Raw genomic sequence first — 24,465 nt, 5'->3', positions numbered from 1 at the left:
ACATGGCCACTCTCACAGGGTCAGCTTCCCAGCCATCTGGGGGAGGGGGGTGGTGGGGCATAGGTGGCTCATCCTGAGGCCTGAAGGTGGGAGGCTCGACCCCTGATGGCCAACATCAACCAACTTATCCTTGACCGTTGCATGAGGTTCTCATTGATAACATAACAAATGGCCACAGACCTGGGAACTTAAAACACAAACATAGTCTCTTGAATTCTAGAGGCTGGAAGTTCAAAATCAAGGTGTCAGCAGGGCCACACTCCCTGAAGGCTGTAAGGGAGAATCCTTCTTACCTCTTCCAGCTTCTGGTGACCACCAGCGAACCTTGGTGCTCTTTGGCTGATAGCAACATAACTCTAATCACTGCCTCCATCATCAGATGGCATCTTCTTTCTCTGTATCTGTGTCTCTATTTTCTCCTTTTTACAAGGACACCCATTTTTGGATTAGGGCCCCACCCAATCCAGTGAAGCTGTCTTAACTAGTTGGATCTGTTATTAACTAATTTGCTATTGTTTAGTTGCTAAGTCATGTCTGAGACTCTTTGTGACCCCATGGACTGCGGCCCATCAGGCTCTATCCATGGGATTTCCCAGACAAGAATACTGGAGTGGGTTGCCATTTCCTTCTCCAGGGGATCTTCCTGACCCAAGGATCAAACCCACATTGGCAGGGAGATTTTCTACCACTGAGCTACCTGGGAAGCCCACCACCACCTTGACTCAGCCCCAAATATTCTTGCACATCCTAATCAAGCTTCTGGCCTCTCGTCTTGCCTCCTTCCACGAAGGTCGTTCCTTGCATCGCGAGGCACTGCTTGGACCCCAGGGGCCCTTTCTTTTCCTGGAGTTTACATTCAGAGGAGGGAGAAAGTTAACAGACACACACAGAGGAAATGTCAGAGTACTTACAATGAGTGGCCACCTGGTAGAGGGTGGCCAGGGTGGCTGCTTGAGGTTAGGAGCCAGCAGAGGCCCCTCTGGGAAGATGCTGCAACAGGAAGGAACCAACTAGGTTGAGATCCTGGGAAGGACATCCCAGGTAGAGGGAACCACAGGAACAGTCACCTGGTGAGTTGGGGGAGTTGAAGGGGCCGTGCTGGTGAGCAGAGTTAAGGGGAGGCACAGCAGAATGAGAAGGGACCAGGCCTGGGAGAGGGGCGGCCATCAACAAGACAGGGAGCTGGGACTTCATCCTGAGGACAGCGGGGGAGGGGGGTTATAAGGCGGTGAGGGGACACGCTCAGTTCTGTTTTCAGGATCCCTGCTGCCCCCAGCTGCTGTCTGGAGCATGAATTGTGACTCCACCCACAGTTTCCACCCCAGATGCTCTGCATCTATGCAGGCAAGGGATGAGGGTGGCTCCAGGGAGGCTGGATGATAAGTCACAGGAAACACAGTTTGGAGACGTTTTGAGGGTAGAGCCAAGGGCCCTGCTGATGACTTGAGCATGGAGGATGAGAAGGAGAAGGATGTGTGTTGCCTAGATTTAGAGCTTAAACAACGGGGGTTGGGGACTCAGGGAGTCACTTCCTGAGCTGGAGGAGTTTGCAGAAGCAGTGAAGTGGGAGATAGTGGACTCTCGAGTGGGTTTTTGGTCACATTATGTTTGACAGGCTGTTAGAGTCACCAGGCAAATCACTGGGTTTGAAAGTCTGCAGGCCAGGGAAGGGTCCAGAATGGAGAGAAACTTTAGGTGTCATCAGCTGAGCAACGGCGTTCAAAGTCATGGGTCTGGGTGCAGGCAGTCGCTCAGTCGTGTTCGACTCTTTGCAACCCCATGGACTATACAGTCCATGGAATTCTCCGGCCAGAATACTGGAGTGGGTAGCCTTTCCCTTCTCCAGGGGATCTTCCCAACCCAGGGATGGAACCCAGGTCTCCCACATTGCAGGCGGATTCTTTACCAGCTGAGCCACAAGGGAAGCCTGGGTCTGGGGTATAGTTGGCCATGAAGGAGGGTGGATAAAGGACAGGAGAGGGCATAAGGCCAAACAGAGGCACCCCCAGTATTTTTTTTTTTTTTTGGCTGTGAGGCATTTGGGATCTAGTTCCCTAACCAGAGATCGAACCCATTCCCCTGTATTGGAAGTGCGGACTCTTAACCACTGGACCTCCAAGGAAGCTGGATGTCAAGTGGAAAAGCTGCTGGCAAAGGGGTGAGAAGAAGCACCCAGCAAGGCAGGAGGAAAACAGCGGGGAAGTGACCACAGGGAGACCAGGAGAAGAGGGTTTTTCGAGAAAAGATAAGCAGCAGCCTGTCAATGCCAGGAGCAGGGGAGCAGGGCATTCCAGGCTGAGCAAACCACATACAAAAAGACTCCAAGGCAGGAGGGAGCTCCTTGACTTTACAGAACCCAGAGAAGTGGCTGAAAACTCCTGCAGCCTATCTCTGAGCTGGGACAGGACAGGAAAGACTTGGCCCAGGAGACCTCGTGCCCCCACCCCTCCTCTTGCTGCAAGAGAAAAGACCCCAGGTTCTTCCTTTCCTATCTTGCCCTCCGGTGTTGGCCCAGCAAACCAGCACACAGGTCTGTGGTCCCTGGGATGTCTTCCAGACTCAGGGAGGCATGCACACCTGCTGGAGTCCCAGGGACTGACTCCCTCCTAGTCACTCTCCACTGGGGTGTGGGAATGGAGGCAAATCCCAAGGCAGGAACAGAATGAGACTCACCCCCAACTGGCATGTGAACGTAGGACCTGGTGGAGACGCCTCTCTGCCCCGACCACTTGTGGCTGGAATGCAGGAATCCTGTAGGTGACCCCAATGGCTGCCCCGCAGGCCTGCTCAGGCAGCAACACCCTCGCTCCTAAATCCATTACATCAGACTCCTGTTATCAAACCACATCATTTGGACATGGGTCAGCTGTGCTCCAGGGGGCCTAACCTCAAAGAAGACCTCTTGGCAAACCTGGGATCCAGAAAGACCAGCAGGCCTAGGGATATGGCCAGTTCAGACCAGGGTTTTGCAGGCTTCCTTCACCTTTCCTGGGATCCGGCTCCCAGAATGAACCTCCCTGGGAAAGAGTAGAGGTGCTGATCTGCTGACTCAGCAGTAGGAACCATGGTCCTGAGATGGGGAGGCTCAGGACAGCATCCGTCAGCAAAGAGAAGGGGCTGGGGCTGGAGTGGGTGCTGGTGCGGCCTCTGGGAAGAAGCCAGGTCCTGGAGTCCAGGAGTTGAGTGAAATGAGGCCCCAGCCTCCCCCACGAGCCTTCCAGCTCCTCACAGGACTGAAAAGGCAAAATGGCCTCTGGCTGGGGCCCCACATAAGGCCTCTCCTTTTAAAAACTCCTAAAAATACACGTTTCTGATCCCTTCCAAGCAGCGCAGTGACAGACCTTGTCTCCTGCCTCTGTGAAAATAGGACTTTCAGAATAGTCTGACAGGCTGGAGACCAGCTTTCTCCATTGCCAACATGCTCCACTCGTGAACTCAAAACCCTTTATTTGAGGGAAAAAAAGGGACAGGCAGGCATGTGTCAGATGTTCTGTATTTAATAATGGGAGAGATTTATAAAAATCCATGGCAGAGTGGACACACCAAAAACAGAATCTTCGAGAGACAGAATTTGAAAGAAGCAGCTATCACATTCTCCAACCTCCTTGTCCTCGTGGAAGGAATCTGGGCCCCCAGAAGAGCAGTGATTGGCCACAAATCACTGTTGAATCAGGACAGATGTCCTCCTGACTCTAGATCAGCATGCCCAGCTTCCCCCACCCACTTCCCCTTCTCCATCCCACAGCGAGACTCACAGACTCCAGGAGCTGTGATACAGGGCAGGTGGGAAACCACCTGGCCAAGGGCCTGGGCCAGTTCTGACATCAGCAGGTGGAAAGGGCTCCTGAGAGTCCTTTCTCCTGTCCAGGCCTGAGATGGTTCCTTACCCTATTCGGTGGCACTGCTGATGTCTTGTGTCACGTCAAAAGACGATCAAAAGGTAACCAAAGCTGCATCCCTGGGTTTTGAGACGTGAAGGAGAGCTGACAGACCTCTGAGCCACATGATTGTCTCTTTCTGCAAAACCTGCCTCTTGGCACAGAGCTGTCCAGCCAGGGGTTACGGTAGCTGACATTCATGTGCCACCAACTAACTCACTCAGACTTCCCAACAACCTATGAAGTTTCCCTGGAGAAGGAGATGGCAACCCTCTCCAGTATTCTTGCCTGGACAATCCCACAGACAGAGGAACCTGGCAGGCTACTGTCCATTGGGTCACAAAGAGACAGACGTAACTTAGCCACTAAACAGCAAAACAACAACAAAGTCCCCATTGTATAGATGAGGACGCTTAGACATGCAGTGAGCAGATGATGCAGAAAGAATCATACACGGGTGGTCTGACCCCATCCATCTGGTCTTTTTTTTTTTTTCTCTAGGATCAACCCTCCTTTTATTTATATTTTTAACTTTATGTTATATTGGAGTAGAGCCGGTTATGGGTCTTCCCAGGTAGCGCTAGTGGTAAAGAACTCGCCTGCCAATGTAGGAAACATAAGAGACCTGGGTTCGATCCCTGGGTCGGAAGATCCCCTGGAGAAGGAAATGGCAACCCATTCTAGTATACTTGCATGGAGAATCCCATGGACTGGAGCCTGGCGGGCTACAGTCCACAGGGTCGCAGACTTGGACATGACTGAAGCAACTTAGCACACACTCAGTCGATTAAATGTTGTGATAGTTTCCGGTGCACAACAAAAGCAAAGGGACTCAGCCATACATATCCATGTATCCATTCTTCCTAAACTCCCCTCCCATCCAGACTGCCACATAACATTGAGCAGAGTTCCCTGTGCCATATAGTAGATCCTTGTTGGTTATCTGTTTTAAATATAGCAGTGCATACATGTGGCTCTCAACCCACCCATCTGCTCTTGACCTCATCACAATGGGAGTCTTCCTCTGGCCTCTTCTTCCTGCTGTAATCATGCTGCATCTGCCAGAGGCCTGCAAAGCTAGAAACATCCTTTGTTCCTGCTTCTTTCTTCCCCACGATCCCCTCTCCACCAAGCCAAGAAGTTTGTAAGTGAACACCTTTAAAACCCACAGAGACTCCTCCTCCCATTTTCCGTTGCTTTGCCATTTTTATACTGCAGACCTTTAGCAGCACATCCCTGGGTTGGAGCCTCCCCATTGGGAGGGCCCCATCCCTGCTGCCACTATCTCCAGCACCACCCCCATCCATGCTGCAGCTCACTGCTGTGTTCAGGAAAGATTGACAGGCACCTGCTGTGAGCCAGGCACGGTGCAAGGTGCTGTCCCCCGGGAGGGAAAGACTTGACAACTGGTGACTGTAGCCCAGAGCCCCATGATGAGTTAGAGACGAGGCAGGGCTGCCAGCAGCAGCTGTAGGGAGGGGCATGGCCATCTGGGAAGGTCAGGGTCAACCCTGACTCTGCAATCTGACCCCAAGACCCTTCCTAAACTGACTTCAGCCTGGCTTTCTTGCCTCATCCTCAGCTCTCCGACCTCTCCCCCTGCAGAAGGCTCTCCCCTCCCGTCTACCAAAACACCCGGACTTCCCCAAACATACTCTACTGTTTCTCACCTCTGGGCCTTCACACATGCTGTTCCCTCTGGCCCTCACGCTGTGGTCACTTTAAAGAACTCTGGCTCTATTGAAAATTTCTGTTCTAAGGCCTGTCTGCTCTGAAGGCTGACTTCCCTTGTCCCCCTCTCCCCACTCAGGACGCCTTCTTTTTATTTGGCTTTCCCACTACCATTTGTAAATTCCTCCCGTAGCAATTCTTTCCTTGTTATCATTTATTCACTAACTGGTGCTGGAACCCCCCACTGGGTGCCAGATACTGGGCCAGGGCTGGAATCAGAACAACGGAATGGATGGACAAGAGCAGATGAGGTCCCTGTGAGGAAAAAAGTGAGAACTGACCACCAAGCCTGTGCACAAGCAAGCCTATGGGGAATTTGTGATGGAGGGTTAGGAGGAGATGTGTGTGGGTGGGAGGACTTCTTGAAGAAGTCACCCCTGATCTTAGATCTGAGGGAGGAGCAGAAGCTAACTCCATGAAGAGGGAGGGGAAAGTTCAGGGAACAGACAGCCCTGTGGTGAGAAGGAGCTTTGTAGGAAGCATGTGAGGGCTCGGGAGGTGGAGAGGGAGTGGGGATCAGACCAGACAGGTTAGAGGGACCCCAGGTACCAGCCAGGATGAGAAATACTAGCTTTATCCCCAAGGAGAGGAAAGCCATGGAGGGTTGGAGGGGCAGAGATATGACTAAGTTTGCTTTTCGAAAAGTGCTGTTGGCTGTTTGATGGAGAACGGATTGAAGGAGGGCCGGAGCAAGCGAGGGTAGACCAGTGAATCCTCCAGGTTTGAGATGATGCTGGACTTGATGGTTCTGGAAAGGAGGGGGCAGTCAAGAGAGGTTCAGGAGGTAGCATCAGTGGGACTTATAGATTGGTTAGGTAAGGGGTCTCCATATCATTCACCCTGGAGGAAGACCTGTCACAAGTTGGGCTGAGTTTACAGGGAGAAGTCAATAGCAAGTCAGTGGATTTAAGATCCAGAGCTCAGAGAAGCATGTGGGCAGGGGACGTTTGTGACATGTCTGCATGGAGGTAGCATGGAAAGAAGTGGGTCAAGGGGTGTGGATCAAATTGACAAAGGGGAGAATCTCACTGAGTCCTAAGGCCAAGGACTTTTATCTTAATTATAAGCTTGCCCCAAAAGGCCATGAACACAGTACCTGCTCAATAAGTATTTCTTTAAGGGATAGATGGATGGATGGATGAGTGAATGGATGGATGGATGGATGGATGGCTGGATGGGCAGGTGGATGGATAGACTGATGGATAGATGGGTGGGTGGACAGCCAGTGGTGTCTTTGTGACCGTCGTCCTCATTGCTGACTGACTCCAGCTTTAGGGTGCATGGCCCCTGATGTCAAAAGCGGTTGGGGCAGGTGTCCAGAACTGACCAGGCACTACCAACCCCTTTCAGGTCTCTCCATCACTGGACAAGCTTCAGGCGAAAAACCTAAGACAAGAATGCAGATGTTTGACCTTTATTAAATGTGTCCTTGAGGCTGCCTTCAGAGCTTTTATGGGGCCACTTAGTGAGAACAGAGAATTCACCGCTCAGCTCCCTGGAGTTGGAAAAGAGAAAAAGTAAATTTCCTCCCTGAGCTACTCAGACCCATCTCTCCTCTGGACCTCAGAGAAGTTGGGGACTTCCTGACAGGTCCCTGGCAGGTCATCACATGGTGTGTCACAGTCCTGGGGTCTGGAGGAGGGTCTCATCTGACCCCCTGTGACTTCCTCATTGTCTGACTCAGACCCACCTTAGCCTTGTCAGTGAATGAATGAACGAATGAATGAGTTGGTAGGTGGGTAGCAGAGTTGGGGGCCATGAAAACCTGCCTATCCACACTCATTCCCATGGAATTCGGCACACCAAAATGCTCTGGTATGACAATGACAGCCATTCCAGCGAGGCCCCATGCCAACAGCTTCATGTTCATGTACAAGCTCCTGTTGAGGTCTCACAATACCCACCTCCTCTGGCACTTATGGCCCCACATTCTTAGGTAAGCACCTCACCCCTCAACCAGGTCATAAACCACATTGGAAGAAGCAGTTTTGGCAGAAGGCAACCTGTACACCTGCCCATTGTCACTGGTACCTGCTGAGTCCCAGCCATCTGAAGGGAACTCTCCTGGATTCAAAGCTTTATGGGTCAACTGGGCATGCCCCTGCCTCCAGGACGGCATGGCCCAGGACATGAGGCAAGACGGATGGGACAGTAGGTGGGACGAGTGCCCTGTAGGGCAGGTTCTAAGTATTAGGTGAGCATGTACGAGGGCCTGGGAGTCCCTCTGCGTTCCATCAGGAAGAGAAAGCACTTGACAGGCGCTGACCATGAAAATGATGTTTGTTCATAGAAATGCTCTTCATAGGTAGAAAGAACGTGTGAAGAGTCGGTCAGCTCACAGTCCATGCTTGGCTTTAATTATTGACAGGACTCATAGAGCCCGTGAAAGCTGTTACACTCACAAGACCACCCCCGCCCCCAGGTCAGTAGGCGTCCAGTACGATATTGGGGAAGATCAACGAAATAGCTTCAGAAAGAATGAAGAAGCTGGGCCAAAGTGGAAACGACACTCAGTTGTGGGTGTGTCTGGTGGTGAAAGTAAAGTCTGATGCTCTAAAGAACAATATTGCATAAGAACCTGGGATGTTATGTCCATGAATCAAGGTAAACTGGAAGTGGTCAACAGGAGATGGCAAAAGTGAACACTGACATTTTAGGAATCAGTGAACTTAAATGGACTGGAATAGGTGAATTTAATTCAGATGACCACTATATCTACTACTATGAGCAAAAATCCATTAGAAGAAATGGAGTAGCCCTCATAGTCAACAAAAGAATCCGAAATGCAAAGAATCCAAAATACTTGGGTACAATCTCAAAAACAACAGAATGATCTCAATTTGTTTCCAAGGCAAACCATTCATTACCACAGTAATCCAAGTCTATGCCCCAACCATTGATGCCGAAGAAGCTGAAGTTATACTCATAGTTACAGTTAATTCCATCAAGAGGACCCACATGGAAATGAGCCAAGGGAAAAAGTGTTGCAGGGCAGGGTCTAAGAGGGCACCAAATATCCAGCTTCCCCTGTCTGCTCCCATGGAGTCATGGTCAGCATTAATGTCCCTAGATCAATGTATGACAGTGCTCATGGAGAATCACCAATCAGGGAAGCTCCCCTGAGTCTTGGTGTCCAGAGTTTTTATTGGGTCTCCATCACATAGTATTGGAGCTCCATCACAAAGCTCCAATACTTTGGCCATTGATGCAAAGAACATCACTGGGAAATACCCTGATGCTGGGAAAGATTGAAGGCAGGAGGAAAAGGGGGCAACAGAGGATGAGAAGGTTGGATGGCATCATCAGCTCAATGGACATGAGTTTGAGCAAACTGTGGGTGACAGTGAAGGACAGGGAAGCTGGGTGTGCTGCAGGCCATGGGATTGCAAAGAGTTGGACATGACTGAGTGACTGAACTACAGTTACATAGGTGTGAGCAACTGCCCATGTGACTGATCTCAGCTTGAGTCTCCAGTCCCTCCTGAGTTGGCTGATACCATGTGACTGAAAGCTTTTACCCTAAATCACATAGTTGATCCTTCTAGACTGGCCAGCCCCAATCCTACAACTATCCAGTGTAGCTCTTACCTTAAATCATATTATAGGACTAGCCAGTGACTCAGGCAAACTAAGCCACTCCCAGCTGGTGTGGCATTCCAAGGGCATGGAGCTCCCCTCCCAGAAGGCAAGGACAAAAGCCAGTCTTCTCTTCAGTCAAGGTCAAAATCTCTACTGTGCAGAACTGCACCTCCCCTCCTCTGCCCCTACCTAGTTCTTGCCTGTCTCCCCTGCTCCTCACCCCAGCAGACCAATTCATTTCTGCTGTTGCTTGTTGACAGAAGAAATGCTATGTGTCTGACATGGTTTTTGCTGTTGTTGTTGCTGTTGTTTTTAAAGTGTCACCCATACGCAGATCTTATGTAGCACTCAGCAAGTCTTTTGGGCCAAAGAACACATTTTATTATGAAAAATGGTTTGGGTGACTACTTTGTCTTCTGCAGAGAATACTGTGCAAAGCTCAAGATTTCCTGGGCAGGGATGTGAAATTCACTAGATTGCAGATCCATCCACTTAAATGTGAAATCAAATGAGAAATTTTAAGAGCTTTTGACAGCTAAGGTTATTATTCTGACATATTATCTCAATTACCTCTTTAAATTGCTCACCTGTGCCATGGCCCAGGATGCTCTGTAAATGAACCTTCATCCCGTCTCCATTCTGCAGACAGCACCCCCCACTCCAGCAGTGTTTTCTCCTCACTAAAGTGTTCTCCTGGTGGCTCCACTTGCTGCTGGCAGGTTATGAGCGGCTCCATTTGGAGCTGCTGCCCAGTCAACTCCCTCCCCTACGCGCTCCCCATCTCCTTCTCCCGTGCTGGGGGCCAGGAGCCTGGAGGAAGCCCCCTCACCAGTGCCCCCCCACCTCCAACAATGCTCCTTTCCCTCCCCCAACACTGGTAGAAATGGCTGACCCTGCAAATGGATCTGACCACCCAGGTGTAGACAGGAGTCTCACAGCTGGGGCGGGGGCCTGAGCAAAGAGCATCCCTGCTCAGTAACTCACCTTTAAGAGAAAAGGAAGACATGGATGCAGCGTTCAGCCATCCTCTATGATGTTAACAATTCAGTGTGATTCTAAGACATTAAAAATGCATCACTGCTCTAATGTTATAAGCTTGATGATGTTTATTATGACATCAGAAGGCCTGGCCTGGGCCCCTGGGAAATAAGCTAAAGCCAGGGACACTCTGAAGAGGGCCTTCCCAGAAGTGCTGTAGACATGGCCCCATGGCCATGAGGTCGGGGGCCTGGCGCATTCAAAGCCCCCAGTGCCCTAGAACTTGGAGATGGCTGGTGCATTTATCACGAGGCTTTCTTGGTGGCTCAGATGGTCAAGAATCTGCCTGTAATGCAGGAGACCTGGATTCAGTCTCTGGGTCAAGAAGGTCCCCTGGAGAATGAAATGGCTGCCCACTCCAGTATTCTTACCTGGAGAATTCCATGGCCTGAGGAGCCTGGCAGGCCAGTCCATAGGGTTACAAAGAGTCAGACACAACTGAACGACACTTTCACTTCACTTTTTTGGAAAAGTAGCAGGAAAATAGAAAACTCAGAGCAGAGAGCAGGCATGCAGCAGGGCGTGTGAACCTCCAGGTCCCCTAAGTGCACTCACAGACATCATTTCTTCCCCAGCATCCTCAGGTTTGATTCCCAGTAAGAAGGTGAAGAGGGGCTCATTTTATATCTGCTGAAAGGCCCTGACATTAAGTTACTTGAAAGCGAGTTAAAGTGTGGAGGTTCCTTGGGTAGGGCTGCATTTCTCAGGAAAGCATCCCAGGGGGTTTCACTTTGATGTGGATGGTACTGCTCAGGCCTATGGGCAGCAGGGCCAAACCAGGGGCTACTGACTCAGCATCAATGGTCCAGAAGCTGGTGAGCTGCAGGCCTGCGTGGGGCCATGGCTGCACCGTGAGGGACCAACCCGGGTGTCAAACAGAGACCAGCCTGGGGGGGTGGGGGTGGGGGTGGGGCACACACACGTGTGTGTTACACATCTGTGCTTTTCCTTGGCCACTGTTTTTGTTTTTCTCACTAGCAGCATTTAGCACCTAAGGTGTCTAAAACTTCCTGAGCTCAGTGTGTCAGCGCCGCGTCTCAGAGATGGTTGTAGCTTAATATGCACCCACCTCTCACTGAGCTTTCCCTTTTGATACATTTTTCTTCTTTTTGGTAACACAAAACACGATTTGACAAGCCTCCACTAGTGACCTCGGTAATGATCTGTTATCTGTAGGAAGCTGCTGGTTGCTTCTCTAAATGGGGGACTTCCCAGCTCCTGTTACCACTGATGCTGAAGTTTCAGGGTTTGGTCACAGCAGTTGTCAGGATGGTGATTTCAAAGTGGTCTTCAGTGTAGTCACCCAGTCTTTTGACTCTGTTGTCACCTTCAAGAGAATATGCTCATTTCTCTTTAATCAGATTTTTAAAAATGAATAGTATCTTGTTCATAAAAAAAAGTACAGCAAAGCAGTTTTAATAAATGTACTTTGAGTGTGCCTTTTGGGTAAACATTCCTATTCTTCTTCTTTTAAAAAATATTTATTATTTGGCTGTGCTGGGTCTTATTTGTGACACACAGGATCTTTGTTGCATTACACTGGATCTTTCATTGCAGGATAGGCTTAGTTGCCCTAAGGAATGTGGGATCTTACTTCCCTGACCAGGGATCGAGCCTGTGCCCCTGCACTGCAAGGCAGACTGTTCATTAATCACTGGCCCACCAGGGAAATCCTGACATACCTGTTCTTCACTTTGACTCCACTGGGCCGTAGGGTGCATGGCAGAGAGGCCATCTGCAGCCTGGAAAGTGCCTGTGATACTCTTGAGACCCCAAAGCCTGGAACTTCCCAAGATCCTCCCTGGAAGGATCCACTGGGGGTGGGGCTGGAACCCGACTTGGTAAGGGTGGCCTTGAACATGGTTGCTGTTGTTGTTCAGTTGCTAAGTCGTGTCGGACTCTCTGCAACCCCATGGACTGGAGCCTGCCAGGCTCCCCTATCCTTCACTATCTCCTGGAGTCTACTCAAATTCACGTCCATTGAGTTGGTGATGCTATCTAAGCATCTCGTTCCCATAGAGTTCTGCACTTGAAGGTCTATAACCCCTCAGCCAGGTAAAGAGATGCATGGATATGTAGGGAGCTGAGCTTAGAAAATGAAAGATTGTCTTCGTCAGTTTGTCTTTGTTACTGCCAGGTGACAAAGTACCACAGACCCAACAGCTGAAATAACAGACATTTATTTTTCCACAGTTCTGTAGGCTAGAAGTTTGAGATCAAGGTGTGAGCAGGTTTGGTTTCTCTTGAGGCGTCTCTCCTTATCTTGCTAAATGACTGTTCTCGCTGTATCCTCACATGGCCTTTTCTCAGTGTGCTCACCCCTGCTGTCTCTTTGGGTGTCCAGCTTTCCTCTTTGTGTAAAGACACAGCCACATTGGGTTAGGCTCCACCCTAACAGCCTCATTTTCATCTAATCACTGTTTTAAAGACCCTGATTCCAAATACTACAGTCAGAATCTGAAGTCCTGAGAATCAGGGCTTCAATCTATGGATCTGGGGGAAAAGGGAGGGGGAGTCCCTACTCAGCCCATAAAAGAGCCATTCTCCAAAACTGAGATCCTGCATGAAGAGGATTTCATCCCTGCTGTGAGGGCTTTGCCAAGGCCTCAGGCCTGCCCTCTGGGACCCCATGGAGGGCCTGATGCTCAGACCCCCAGGCCAGGGGTTTCAGCTGGAGATTTGCTGGCTTGTGCTTGAGTTTTATAGCTCCCTTGGCCAAGGTATGGACTAGTCTAGTCACCTTGCCCTATTGTTTAGCTAAGACTAGGGGCTAACACCTTTTGGGCACCAGACTTCGAGCTTACCCTAGGATACAGCTCCTATAATCATCCCTGTTTTATAGATTAAGACACTGAGGCTTAGAGAAGAGAGCCTTTCCAAAGTGTCAGAGCTGGAAACACTGCCCAGCCCTTCTGACTCCTGAGTTGAGCACTCACCACTTGGCTACTCTGTCTTCTAGGGGTTTTAGGGCTCTGGAGTAAAATAAAGCCCGGGCACAGACTGGCCCTGGCTGGCCCAGCTTAGAGGGTCCTAAGGCCAGACATGACCCTGTCTCCTTGAGTGTGTCTGCTGTGTGCCATCCAGACTCCTGGCACCAAAGGGTGGTGTTGTATTAATAAGCACAGCTTCAGGAAGTGAACTAGGGAAGGAAGGGGCAGTGGCCCTGCCAGCCAAGCCGCCAAGCCTATCCTTTGGTCAAAGAGGGTCCCTGCACCTGCTTGTACTGTCATGGAAGCTGCATCCCTAGTTTCCAAGTGAGGCCAAGCAGAGAGCTCCGGCTCTGGAGCGTGGAAGCTTGGGGCCTCTGTGGCTCACTAGTGCACAGTCCAGGACAAATTACTCAACCTGTTGTGCCTCAGTTTCTTCCTCTGTAAAACTGTGGTAATAAGAACACCCACTGTACAAGCTTGGTGTGAGGATGAAAGGAATTAACATGTATAAAGAATGGAGCTGGTACCTAGTAAATATTATCTTGATGATGATGGTGGTGGTGATGGTGATGATGGTGATGATAATAGTGATGATGGTAGTTGTGATCATGGTGGTAGTGATGGCAGTTCCCATCTTAAGAGGAAGAACCAGGTCTCTCCCCTCCCCGGGTGGCACCTGCTCACTGAGCTGTCTTCACTCTCTGTCCATGGAGGCTGCACTTCCTTGTCCATGAGGACCATTTCACCCAGAGACCTAGAGCAGATGGGACCTTGGTGAGGTAGAAGGCCTGGGTGGAACCATGAGCCATGCTGGCATGGGTTAAGGGGTCTGGGTCCTCTTGCCTCAGTTCTTCCTGAATGACTACAAAATAGGATTTTGTTAGAGGTCCTGCTCCTCTATCTGTGTGTGACTCCTAGCTGTGCCTTAGGCTTTCAGGCCAGCCCCCTCACACACCAGCCGTGCACTCCAGCTCGTTTTAATAACAGAGGTAGTATACTGTGGTAGGAAAGAATCTGCCACAACAAAAGACCCTGGAGAATATCATGAAGACCATCACAGTCCCAGCCCTGGCCTTGGTCCTCATCCCGAAGCCCACACTGGGTGCCCTCCTGTCCCTGGGCTCCCACTTTACATTCATTATCCAATTTCATCCTCTCCCTGCCTCCAGGAGATGTTTCATCCTCATTTTCCTGACAAGGAAGCTGAATCTCTCCAGGTGACTTGTTCTGTGTCACACAGCTCAGGGCTGCACATAATAAAGCCCATTGAAGGGGTGCTTTATCACTGCATGTTATCATTTCCTGAGTGTACGTCGGATTATCCGTCCTTTGACTCTGCTGAGCACATCTCTGCATGTCCCCCACTCTGATAGGACACTAGCCATGATATTTATCATCTGGTCCATGTATCATCTTGGGGCTGAGCGCAGAGGGATTATATATTATCCATATATAACTATGGATGGGCCTGTATAAGCCACCAAGGAGAATGCGTGAAGGTGGTTTCTTTCACCTAGCTTCTTCCTGCATCACAGTCCTTAAGAGAGACCGTCAAGCTCCTAGGCTGATGGCAAATGAACTTCTTCCTCCCTCTGGATTAGTGCTGACAGCCTTCCTGGGCTAATACCAATCGTGGCAGCATGGTTTGCCCAGGTAGCTAACATCTTGTCTCTTACAACTGTTCCCGACAGTAATCTAATGCTGTGTAACAAACCATCCCAAAGCTGAGTGGCTCAAAACAGCAAGCATGCTTGCGTCAGTGCCCTCCATGCTGTGGGTTGCCTGGGTGCACACAAGCAGCTGCATTCATAGGACTGGTCATTTCAAATCCAATGGTCCCTGCAGCCAAAGCTCAGGGGCCCTTGCTCTGTCAGGTTCTGCTGGATCTGCCAGGACCCCATCTGCATGGCTTTAGATCTCATTTTGCAGAAGAGGAAACTGAGGCACAGGAAGAGTATGGAGCTTGGCACACAGGTACTTAGTGGTGAGGCAGGAACCACAGTCCAGGCTGCCTTCCCCCACCCCAGCGCCTCCCTCCCATGGAAGGTTCAGGGGCCTGACCAGGACAGTGGCAACTCAGCTGAAGTGTTTACTGTTCTCTGAAAGCCCACCTTCACCTCTGAATCAGCCAACCATTTGATGGAGAACCCTGGTCTATAAGGGACTTCTCCAAGAAGAACCCCAAGTTCAGGGCATGGTTCTCTCCAGGATCCCTCGCTGTCTAGGAGGCAGTCAAGGCAAGTGGGAACTGGATGGACTCAGCCCCGGTCTTTTCACAATCCTTCAGAAGCACTAGAAATGAACCCTCTTCTGAGGTCCTCCTCGGAGGCCCTGGGGGGTCCTCATGGTGTTGAGCGCCTCTCCTCTATCTGTCTTGTCTCCTCACTGAGCAATCACCTGGCCCGGCCTCTCGATCCACATTCTCCATCACCACAATATCCCACCAAGGGCTGGACATGAGGACTCTGTGAGCAGAAGGGGACCCACTGGCCAAGGGTCAGTCATCAGACCCTCCTGACCTCAGTTTTCCTTTTTCCATCACTTGGCCTTCTCTTCTAAAGCTAATCCATTGATTCTTCTTATGCTTCATTCTCTTTCTCTTCCTCTTATTGTGTTTGTGTTTTACAACTCTTTGCTGTTCATTTGCTAAGCTGTATCCAACCCTTTGCAACCCCATGGACTGCAGCACACCAGGCTTCCCTGTCCTTCACTATCTGCCAGTTTGTTCAAACTCATGTCCATTGAGTCAGTGATGACATCCAACCATTGCATCCTCTGCTGCTCCCTTCTCCTCCTGCCCTCAATATTTCCCAGCATCAGGGTCTTTTCCAATGAGTTGGCTCTGCTGAGATATAATTAACATACTGTACAATTCATCCACTTAAGGTGTACGATTCAAAGTTTTTAGTCTGTTCATTGGGTTGTACAGTCATTACCACTACTCAATTTTTGAAACCATTCATTCCTCCAAAAAGAAGCCTCTTTACTCATAACTGTCCTGTCCCACTGCCCCTAGGCTCCTTCCCCCAAGCCCCCACCCTCCCCCCAGCCTAAGGCAACTATGCGTCTGCTTCCATATTTCTATAAACCTCCCCATCCTAGAGTCATATCATTTGAACTAGCTTCTTTCAACTTAGCATAGTGTCTTCAAGGTCCATCCTTGTTGGAGCAGGTGTGAGTTCTGGCTTCTTTCACCTAGCCATTTGTTTTTCTTTGCAGAAATATCAATCAGACCCTTTGCCCATTTTTTAAAAATTAGGCTTTCTTTTTATTCTTGAGTTGTAAGAACTCTTTTTATATTCTAGATAGAATTTATCACATATATGATTTACAAATATTTTCCCCATTCAGTGAATTGTCTTTTTCACTTTTTTTCACCTTCTTGATGGTGACTTTTGAAGCACAAATGTTTTTAATTTTTATGAAGCTCAATTTATTTATTGATTTATTTTTGGTTGTTCAGGCATATGGTGCCATAGCTAAGAAGCCATTGCCAAATTCAAAAGACTGGGAGATTTACCTCTACATTTTCTCCTGAGAATTTTGTAGTTTGGTCCTTACATGTAAGTCTTTGATCCATTTTGAGTTGATTTTTACATATGGTGTGAGGTAGGAGCCCAACTTCATTCTTTTATATGGGGACATCCAATTGCCCCAGACCTCTTTGTTGGAAAGACATATAGGGCTTTCTTTCTTCATTGAATTATTTTGTCACTCTTGCCCATGGTTTCTAAAACTACTTTTTTATTTCTTAAGGACTTAAAGATGCACTGATTATGCATCTTGTACTTATTTTTTAAGTGGTCACTTACTTTGGGAAAACTCCTATTTGATTATTTTTATTAGAAGTTAATATGTGCAGAAACATATTTGATTTCTTATGAGATAGGAGAGGTGAGGTTATGTTGCAGTAACAGACAACCCAAGGTAAAGTGATTAATTTCTCTCATGCTCAAGTTCAATGCCAATTGGCAAGAAGAGCCCCACTCACCCCAGTCACTCAGGTACCTGACCCAGTAGAGTCTACCTCTTGACATAAACAAGCTCTCACAGCTGCCAGGGCTGAAGAAAATAATGTGGTCCTGCTTCTTAGAACTTTCCCAGACTGCTTTCTTAACAGGAATCTAAATGATGGCAGGAGTTTTCAGATATTTGGGAGAACCATCAGAGAGGCAGGATGAGTGGTTTGAAACTTGAAACCCAGATCTCCTGCTTACCATCTATATGACTTTAGGCAAGTTATCTAACTCCTTGAAGTCTCATTTCCCTGCCTCTGGACAATATCCAACTTGTGGGAGAAACAGCAGCAGTGTATGTGAGTGGGTAGTGAAATAGCAGGTAGATGTCAGGCACCCAACAAACTGTAGTTCCCTTTATCCTCACCTGCAGCAAGATGTTTCCCTTTGGTTCCTCCTGAGACCCCCAGCAGAGGTTAGGTTTCTGCTTAAACAACTTATTGACCAGAGACATGTTAATAAATCTTTTGTTACTTGAATATTATTGACCGGAAACATTTCAATATTCACTTACATAACAAATCATCGGTCACAGGTGTTAATTTCTGTAAAAAGCCCCTGGTCAATAAGATGTTTAAAAAGAAAGAATACTGAAGCCAAAATATAATGTGTTAAGATACAACAATTGCACTTGGTCTGGGTGCTGCCAAGTGAACTGATCACTGAGCAAAGATTTCTTCTTCACTGTTTGAAAAACCAACTCAGGTAAACGCAAAGCCCCATAAAAACAGAGTGGAAGAATTTGTTTGAAGCACAGGCCTGTCTTACTCTGTCATTTCCTAACCTAACAGAGGAGCATGAATACCCTGTGGGTACTTGGATCCAGTATGCTGCCCAAGCTCTGAGCTTGCTCTGGAAGCATCCAGCTCACCCCAGCTCACCCCCCAGCTCTGTCTGCTTTCCAGGCATGGGCCCATGGAGGACGCTTGCTCTGGTGGCCTCTACCCTGAGACAGATTTAGACGGGAAAGAGAGAGGGAGATCTTCCAGGAACTGGGTGGCTCCAGCAGAGGAAAGTAAGAGGACTTTCCTAGTGTAGAAATGTTGCCTCGGGCTGCCTGAAAGAGAGCTCCAGGCTGCTGTCCCTGACTCTGACACCAGGGCACAGCCAATGTGCTGAAGCATCCATAGCCATGGATACTTGGATAAACATTTCTTTCATGCCAGGTGGACATGGGCTGCTGCAGGAAGGGTGTAGGGTCATGGCAGTCAGTGGGGATGGCCAGGTCTGAACCAGAGCTGAACTTCCATCTTTTTAAAAGCAAATCCAAGGAAGGCGGGAAGTAAAAACCAACTTCTCCACATAAAAGATAGAAAAGACTAGAGGTGTTCTCTTTAGTTGGGGTCCAGGTAGCTGAACCTGGACCCAACATCCTGAGTTCCCTGCACTGTCAAGTATAAAGGCAGGTTTTGCCCCTTGTGATCCCACCTCCCCAGTCGGCCTCTGTTGCCCCCAGTTCACTCAACTGAGCAATTCAACACCTACTAGCAGGGTCCTACGCATGATGCTGTGCAACGTGCCAGGATAAGTTGAGATTCCATTCCTGTTCTCAAGGAGATTAGCGGTGTTTCTTTCTTAGCTAGTAACAACTAACTTTTAAAAATACTTATTATCAGGAAGACCCCCTGGAGTAGGAAACGGCAACCCACTCCATTATTCTTGTCTGGAGAACCCCATGAAGAGAGGAACCTGGCGGGCTACAATCCACTGGGGTCTCAAAGAGTCGGACGTGACTGAAGCAATTTAGCAGGCTTAGATGGAGGAGCCGGGTAGGCTGCAGTCCATGGGGTCGCTAAGAGTCGGGCACGACTGAGTGACTTCACTTTCACTTTTCACTTTCATGCAATGGAGAAGGAAATGGCAACCCACTCCAGTGTTCTTGCCTGGAGAATCCCAGGGATGGGGGAGCCTGGTCGGACACGACTGAAGTGACTTAGCAGTAGCAGCAGTAGCCGTAGCACGTGTTAACGTACAATATACATGTGGAAATTGCATATATCATAAGTATGTGAAACTCAGCTCAATGAGTTTTCACAATCTAAAACCAGTGCCCAGATCAAGAAGAGAGCATCACCAGAAACTCAGAAGCCCCCTCTCCTTCCAGTCACTATCCTCCACCCCAAGATGTTCTAATAGCATCGAGAGAGCTAACTTTTTAATAAGTATACCCCAAGTGCCAGGCACTGATATAAGCATCTTACATCTACCAGCTCATCTAATTCTCACCCATAGATAGGAAGGCACAGTTAGCAAGCGGGGAAAATCTAACTAACATTGTCCCCAGCTACTACCCTTACATTGCCTCCCCTGGAAACAAATAGAACCTGCTCACCCTGTGCTGAAAGAGTGATGCATAACAATGATCCTGGGGCTGCTCTGTGGAGAGCTGCCTGGGGATCTGAGTCAGGCCTCAATGGATAAGAATGCACCTAGCAGATAAAGGGGAGAAGGCACATAAACACAGCTGGGAAGTGCAGGGGTCCAGTGCGGTGAGAGCAGGGGTCAGGAGATGGGGGTAGGAGTACGAAGGACTTCTTGGAGCAGGATTGTGAGTGCTCAAGAGTGTTCTGACTTTGCCGGGGCAGGTGAGGGACCCGCTGGGGTTTAGTCAGTGGTCAGCCCCCAAGAGTGAGGCCGCAATCCACTTGCTAGCTTTCCCGGTTCAGAGGCGTGGCACAGGATGGAGCCAGCCCCCCACCCCCAAAAGATGTCCTTGGCTTGGTCTCTAAACGAGAACTCTGTTTTGGTTGTATAGTCTTGAGGGTTGTGCAAAATTCTCTGGCTGTTTGTGTGTGTCGCTGCTGTTTAGTCACTAAGTCGTATCCGACTCTTTGGGACCCGATGAACTATATAGCCCACCAGGCTTTTTTGTCCCTGGGATTCTCCAGGCAAGAATACTGGAGCGGGTTGCCATCTCCTTCTCCAGAGATCTTCCCGACCTAGGGATCGAACACAGATCTCCTGCACTGGCTGGCAGATTCTTTTCCGCTGACCCACCAGGGAAGCCTACACAGTCTCGAGGGTTGTGCAAATTTCTCTGGTTGTTTTCCTGTGTGTTTGGGTAGGCTCAGAAAAAAAGAGACTCCGCCCCCATCTTTTGCGACTCTTTTTAACCCAGATGGCAGAGAGGAGACATAGCCAGTTTTTAAGATAATTAAGAATATGAAGAAAAAGGGAGAAGATGGGGTCATCACAAGCCTGCGTGGGTCAAGCACTTTCTCTGTGCAAGGCCGTGGGTGGGGTTAATTTAAATAAAAGCAGAATGGGTGATGCTGTCCATCTGAGATGCCTGGGAAGGCTGCTTGGAAACGTGAGTCTTGACGGAGAGGTGTGACTTGGGCTTGAGGCGGGAAGCGAGAGGATATTTATGCAGGAGTATCCAAGTGAGAAAGCCGAAGCCAGAACTTTTGGACACCAGGGTTAGAGTCGAGGGATGGGCGGAGGCCCTGGAACTCCAGCTAAGGAGGTCGTGCGCTGCGCCACCGAAATGGGCGTCTCGGATGCTCCTGAACTCCCACTGGAGCCGTCCTGCACTGGCCCCGCCCTGGTCTACGACCCGAGCCCCTCCGCACTGCGGCTCGGGGACCCGCCCAAGTGCCCCGGCGGCCTCAAGAGCGCTGTCCCGCGTCCGCAGCCGTCGGCCGCGCCCCTCCTTCGCGCCCAGCCCTCCGCGCTCCCTTGCTCGCCGCGCAGCGCCGGCTCCTCCCGGGGCTGCATTGCAGACGCCGCCGCCGCAGGGTGCGCCTGGGATGTGCTGGGAGCCCGGGCACGCAGGGCTACTGGGTGCGGGGCTTCCGGGCAAACCCGACGGCGCCCCGGGGCTCGGAGTCGGCGGCCGGCTGCAGGGCGGCTCCGCGAGCAGGGAACACGCAGCCCGAGCGCCCCCACCGCGCGACACGAGCCCCGGTGGCCGTGGGCCCGGGGGAGCGGGCGCGGCCGTCGGGCTCGGAGTCGTCCCTGCCCTCGAGTGGACTTCGGTCACCCGGCTGGCAGGTCTCCTGGAACCTGGGCTAGGGGTGGCCGGCGGCTTCACGAAGGGTCGTGGCGCGCCCGGAGCCGCGCTCCGCCCGCACCCTCCGGGCCGGGCCCGCCGCCGTCCAGCGCGGCGCCGCGCGGCTCGGGCGCAGTTCCGGCGCAGTCCCCGCGCCGAGCGGCTCCGCGCCCCACACCTGCCTCTGCCCGGCTCCGGGTGACGTAGAGCTCTCCTATTGGTTCTCGCGGCCAGGAGGGCGGGGCCGAGTCCGGTGAGCTCACCGCCGCGCCCCGCCATTGGCCCGGGCGGTGCACTCGGGCTGTGGCGGGGAGACAACGGTACCCGGAGCCCGAGTCGTTCCAGCTGCGGCGTGTGGAGCTGAGCGGGTCGGGGCAGGGCTGGGCAGTCGGGCCGGGCAGGGCGGGGCCGCGCGGGAGGAGGAAGACAGAGGCGGCTCGGCGCCAGCCCGACGGAGCTTTGGCCGTGCTTACCAAGTCCGAGTGAGTGTGCGTGCGGCCGAGGCGAGAGTCGGCCCGGCGCGTGCGGGGCGAGGGCGGCGGCCGACGGGGGCGCGCGGGGCGGCCCGGCGCGCGGGGGCGGGGCCGGGGGCGGGCGCGCGCCGCGGCCGGGGCGTGGGGAGCACCCGTGCTCGCGGCGGGGGCGCGCGTGTTTACGCGGAGTTGGGGGAGGGAGCTTGTCGGAGGAGCGGGTGCGAGGACACGCGCGCTTGTGGAGGCGCGGGGGGAGGGCGTGGGAGGGGCGCGCGTGTTCACGGGAGGGAGGAGTGTGTTTGGACGGCGGGTGCGCGTGGGAGCCGGCGAGAGTGTTTACGGGGCGAACGTACGGGAGGGGGTGTTTGGATGAGCGTGCGGGGCGTGTGTGGATGGAGCCGGGGGAGGGCGTGCGCATGTTTGCGGGGCGGGGGCGCAAACACGGGTGTTTACGGAGTGAGTGGGAAGGTAGGGGGGCGCGCGAGCTGATGGAGAGAGCGCAGTGGCCCGGTGTGTTTTGACGCGTGAGTGCGCGTGGGTCCCGGCGTGTTTACCGAATGTGTCTGGGTGGGGTGGGCCCACGCGTGTTCGTGGGGATGAAGGAGGAGCGAGTCCGGGAGAGCGCGCACGTGTGGTGGGGAGGTGGGGGGCTGGCGTGGGTGTGCGGACACAAGTGTGCGCGCGAGCCAGTGGGAGTGTTTGGGTGAGTGGCGGCCTGGCGACGCGCGTGCGGGGAGTGGCCGCGTCGGGGGAGCGCGGGCGCGAGCGGCGCGGGCGCCCGTGGGCCGCCGGCTGGTTTTTGTTTGCGAAGCGCGTCCGGGCGGCGGGCTTTTCGGATGGAGTGCTCGCTCCCGCGGCCGGGCGCGGGGAGAGGGGCCGAACCGCCTGGCTCTCGGCCCCCCGGCGCCTCTGCGGGATCCGGCGGTTGGAGGCTGCCTTTTGCTAGCAGGCCAATGGAGTGAATGAACGTTTTATTAATCTGTGCGTAGAACACGGCGGGGAAAGTTGGTTGAATTCAGAATCTAAAGATTTGGAAGAACTTCCTGAGAGCTTTGCTTACTTGCAGACCAGGGACGGGAGAGGCGCCTTGACCCCTATCTTCCACCAACCAGGTTCAGCGTGACCTTCTTGCATTTATAAGATCTCGCCTGCTTTGCTCGCCTTGGTATTGCACAATGTCAGAGGCGGCCCCGGTGGTTTTCAAATGTTTGAGACGGTTTTTCAGTCTTTAGATTTGTCCAGGCATCAAATATCTGAAAACGTAATACCCTTGCAAATTATCTTCTCAATCAATGGCTTCACCAGGGAATGATGGCAGCTTTAAAGCCCGTTTTGTAATTTGTTCACCATTGCTTAGCATGATTTCTACTGGTAAATCTGAAGTACCTAATTGGCAAAGCAGATGCAATAAACAGAAGAGCTCTCAGATAATTATGAAGTGCCTCGTGTGTTTGTTTGCTTGAATGCATTATATTTCTTCCACCAGTGGGGCCAAAACCTGGAATTTAAAAATTGTGCTCACCCAAAGTTTTATCACACATGATAAAATGGCTGGTTCATGTAAAGGAATCCTTTTCTCTCTCGGTCTAAAGGAGTTTTTCAGAGTTTCTCTAAAGAATCTGTGTCTTACAAACTATTGCTTGGGAACCTAATTAAAAGAAATATATTAAGCAGTAGCACTTTTCATGGTGTTTGCTTATAGAAAGATATTTCTTATTTTAAGACCGCAATCAGATGATAGCAAAGAAGCTTGTGTGTGTTAGTCACTCAGTCGTGTCTGACTGTTTGTGAGCCCATAGACTATAGCTCGCCAGGCTCCTCTGTCCATGGGATTCTCCAGGCAAGAATACTGGCGTGGGTTGCCATTCCCTTCTCCAGCAAATAAACTTAACGTTTCTCTGTTTTCTTAGTATTAGATTTCAGGAATACAACAATGTTTAATGTTCTAGAAACAACATTTGCTTACAGGGTATGCATTTCCCAAATAAATTCAGCTAGGTGAAAACAAGCAGAGGACTGCCTCGAATTCCTAAGGGACCTGGACCCACTCATCCTAATTATGTTCCAAATAACCCAAGTGGAAGCTCAGTATTTAGTGCAGTAGTTAATAACAACATCGTATCCCTTAAGGATTCTTACTAACTCTTGTGCTTCTGTGGTAAACATGTAGAGACCCCTTATTGTTTTCTTCAGTCCTCTGTGGAGGGCTCTGCTGGGCCTTCCTGCTTGTTACAGCAGCTGGCCCTGATGTAGGACAGTCATGTTGGGCTGTCCTAGAAAACACGGGTAATGGGTGGAACTGAAAATTTTTTACTTTACCAGAGAAAGATGGTGAAGTTAAAGAATCAGTTGACCTTGGAAGTTTCCCACGAGAAAGGTGTGAATCACGTATTGATGGCCAAGATTCCAGTGCTCAGCTCAGCTCATGATCCTGTGCATTCTGGCACTGCCGGAAATGTCCTTTTCAGTTATGAGAATTGTCTTTGGGAACCATCATAATTTTTCTGATGTCTTCTAGCCTCGCCGTCGTGAACTTCTGACATTGCAGAGCTGTACTTGGAGGCTGCCTGTTTTAAATGTTTACAGGAAATTTTATATTTTATTTTCATATTTCCATTTCTTTAAAACTCAACTTTAGGTATCACCCAGGAGGATCAATAAAGACCATTCCATTAAAGTTGCCACCGTTCTCCCACCAGTGCAGTGGTTTTTGGAAAGTCCTTTCTTCTTCCTTAGCAGTATCCACTACCCCACCCCTTTCACAAATGTTTTTGTGTGACTGCCATATCCTCTTACACTTAAAAGGGTTTGCTCTCCGACTTAAAATGG

At 50.8% G+C, this 24,465-nt stretch overlaps 1 protein-coding gene across 10 annotated transcripts in view; it reads left to right on the top strand.

Annotated features, from left to right (window-relative positions):
* LOC101115890 (calmodulin-binding transcription activator 1) overlaps nt 1–24,465 on the top strand; it is a 91,581-nt gene that overhangs the window by 12,992 nt on the left and 54,124 nt on the right. For 2 of the 10 annotated variants that reach the window (XM_060396523.1, XM_060396522.1), the window contains exon 1: nt 21,497–21,645. The exons of 7 other annotated variants lie outside the window; for them this stretch is intronic. The gene's annotated coding sequence lies outside the window, so the exon portion shown is untranslated. Of the gene's footprint in view, nt 1–21,496; nt 21,646–24,465 lie in introns of those variants that run through there. One more of the 10 variants, XM_027975682.3, reaches the window with a different exon arrangement.

This window comes from Ovis aries, chromosome 12 (assembly GCF_016772045.2).
Source record: "Ovis aries strain OAR_USU_Benz2616 breed Rambouillet chromosome 12, ARS-UI_Ramb_v3.0, whole genome shotgun sequence".
Classification (NCBI taxonomy): domain Eukaryota; kingdom Metazoa; phylum Chordata; class Mammalia; order Artiodactyla; family Bovidae; genus Ovis; species Ovis aries.
The sequence above is the reverse complement of the archived record's forward strand: the minus strand, read 5'-3'. Positions and strand labels throughout refer to the sequence as shown.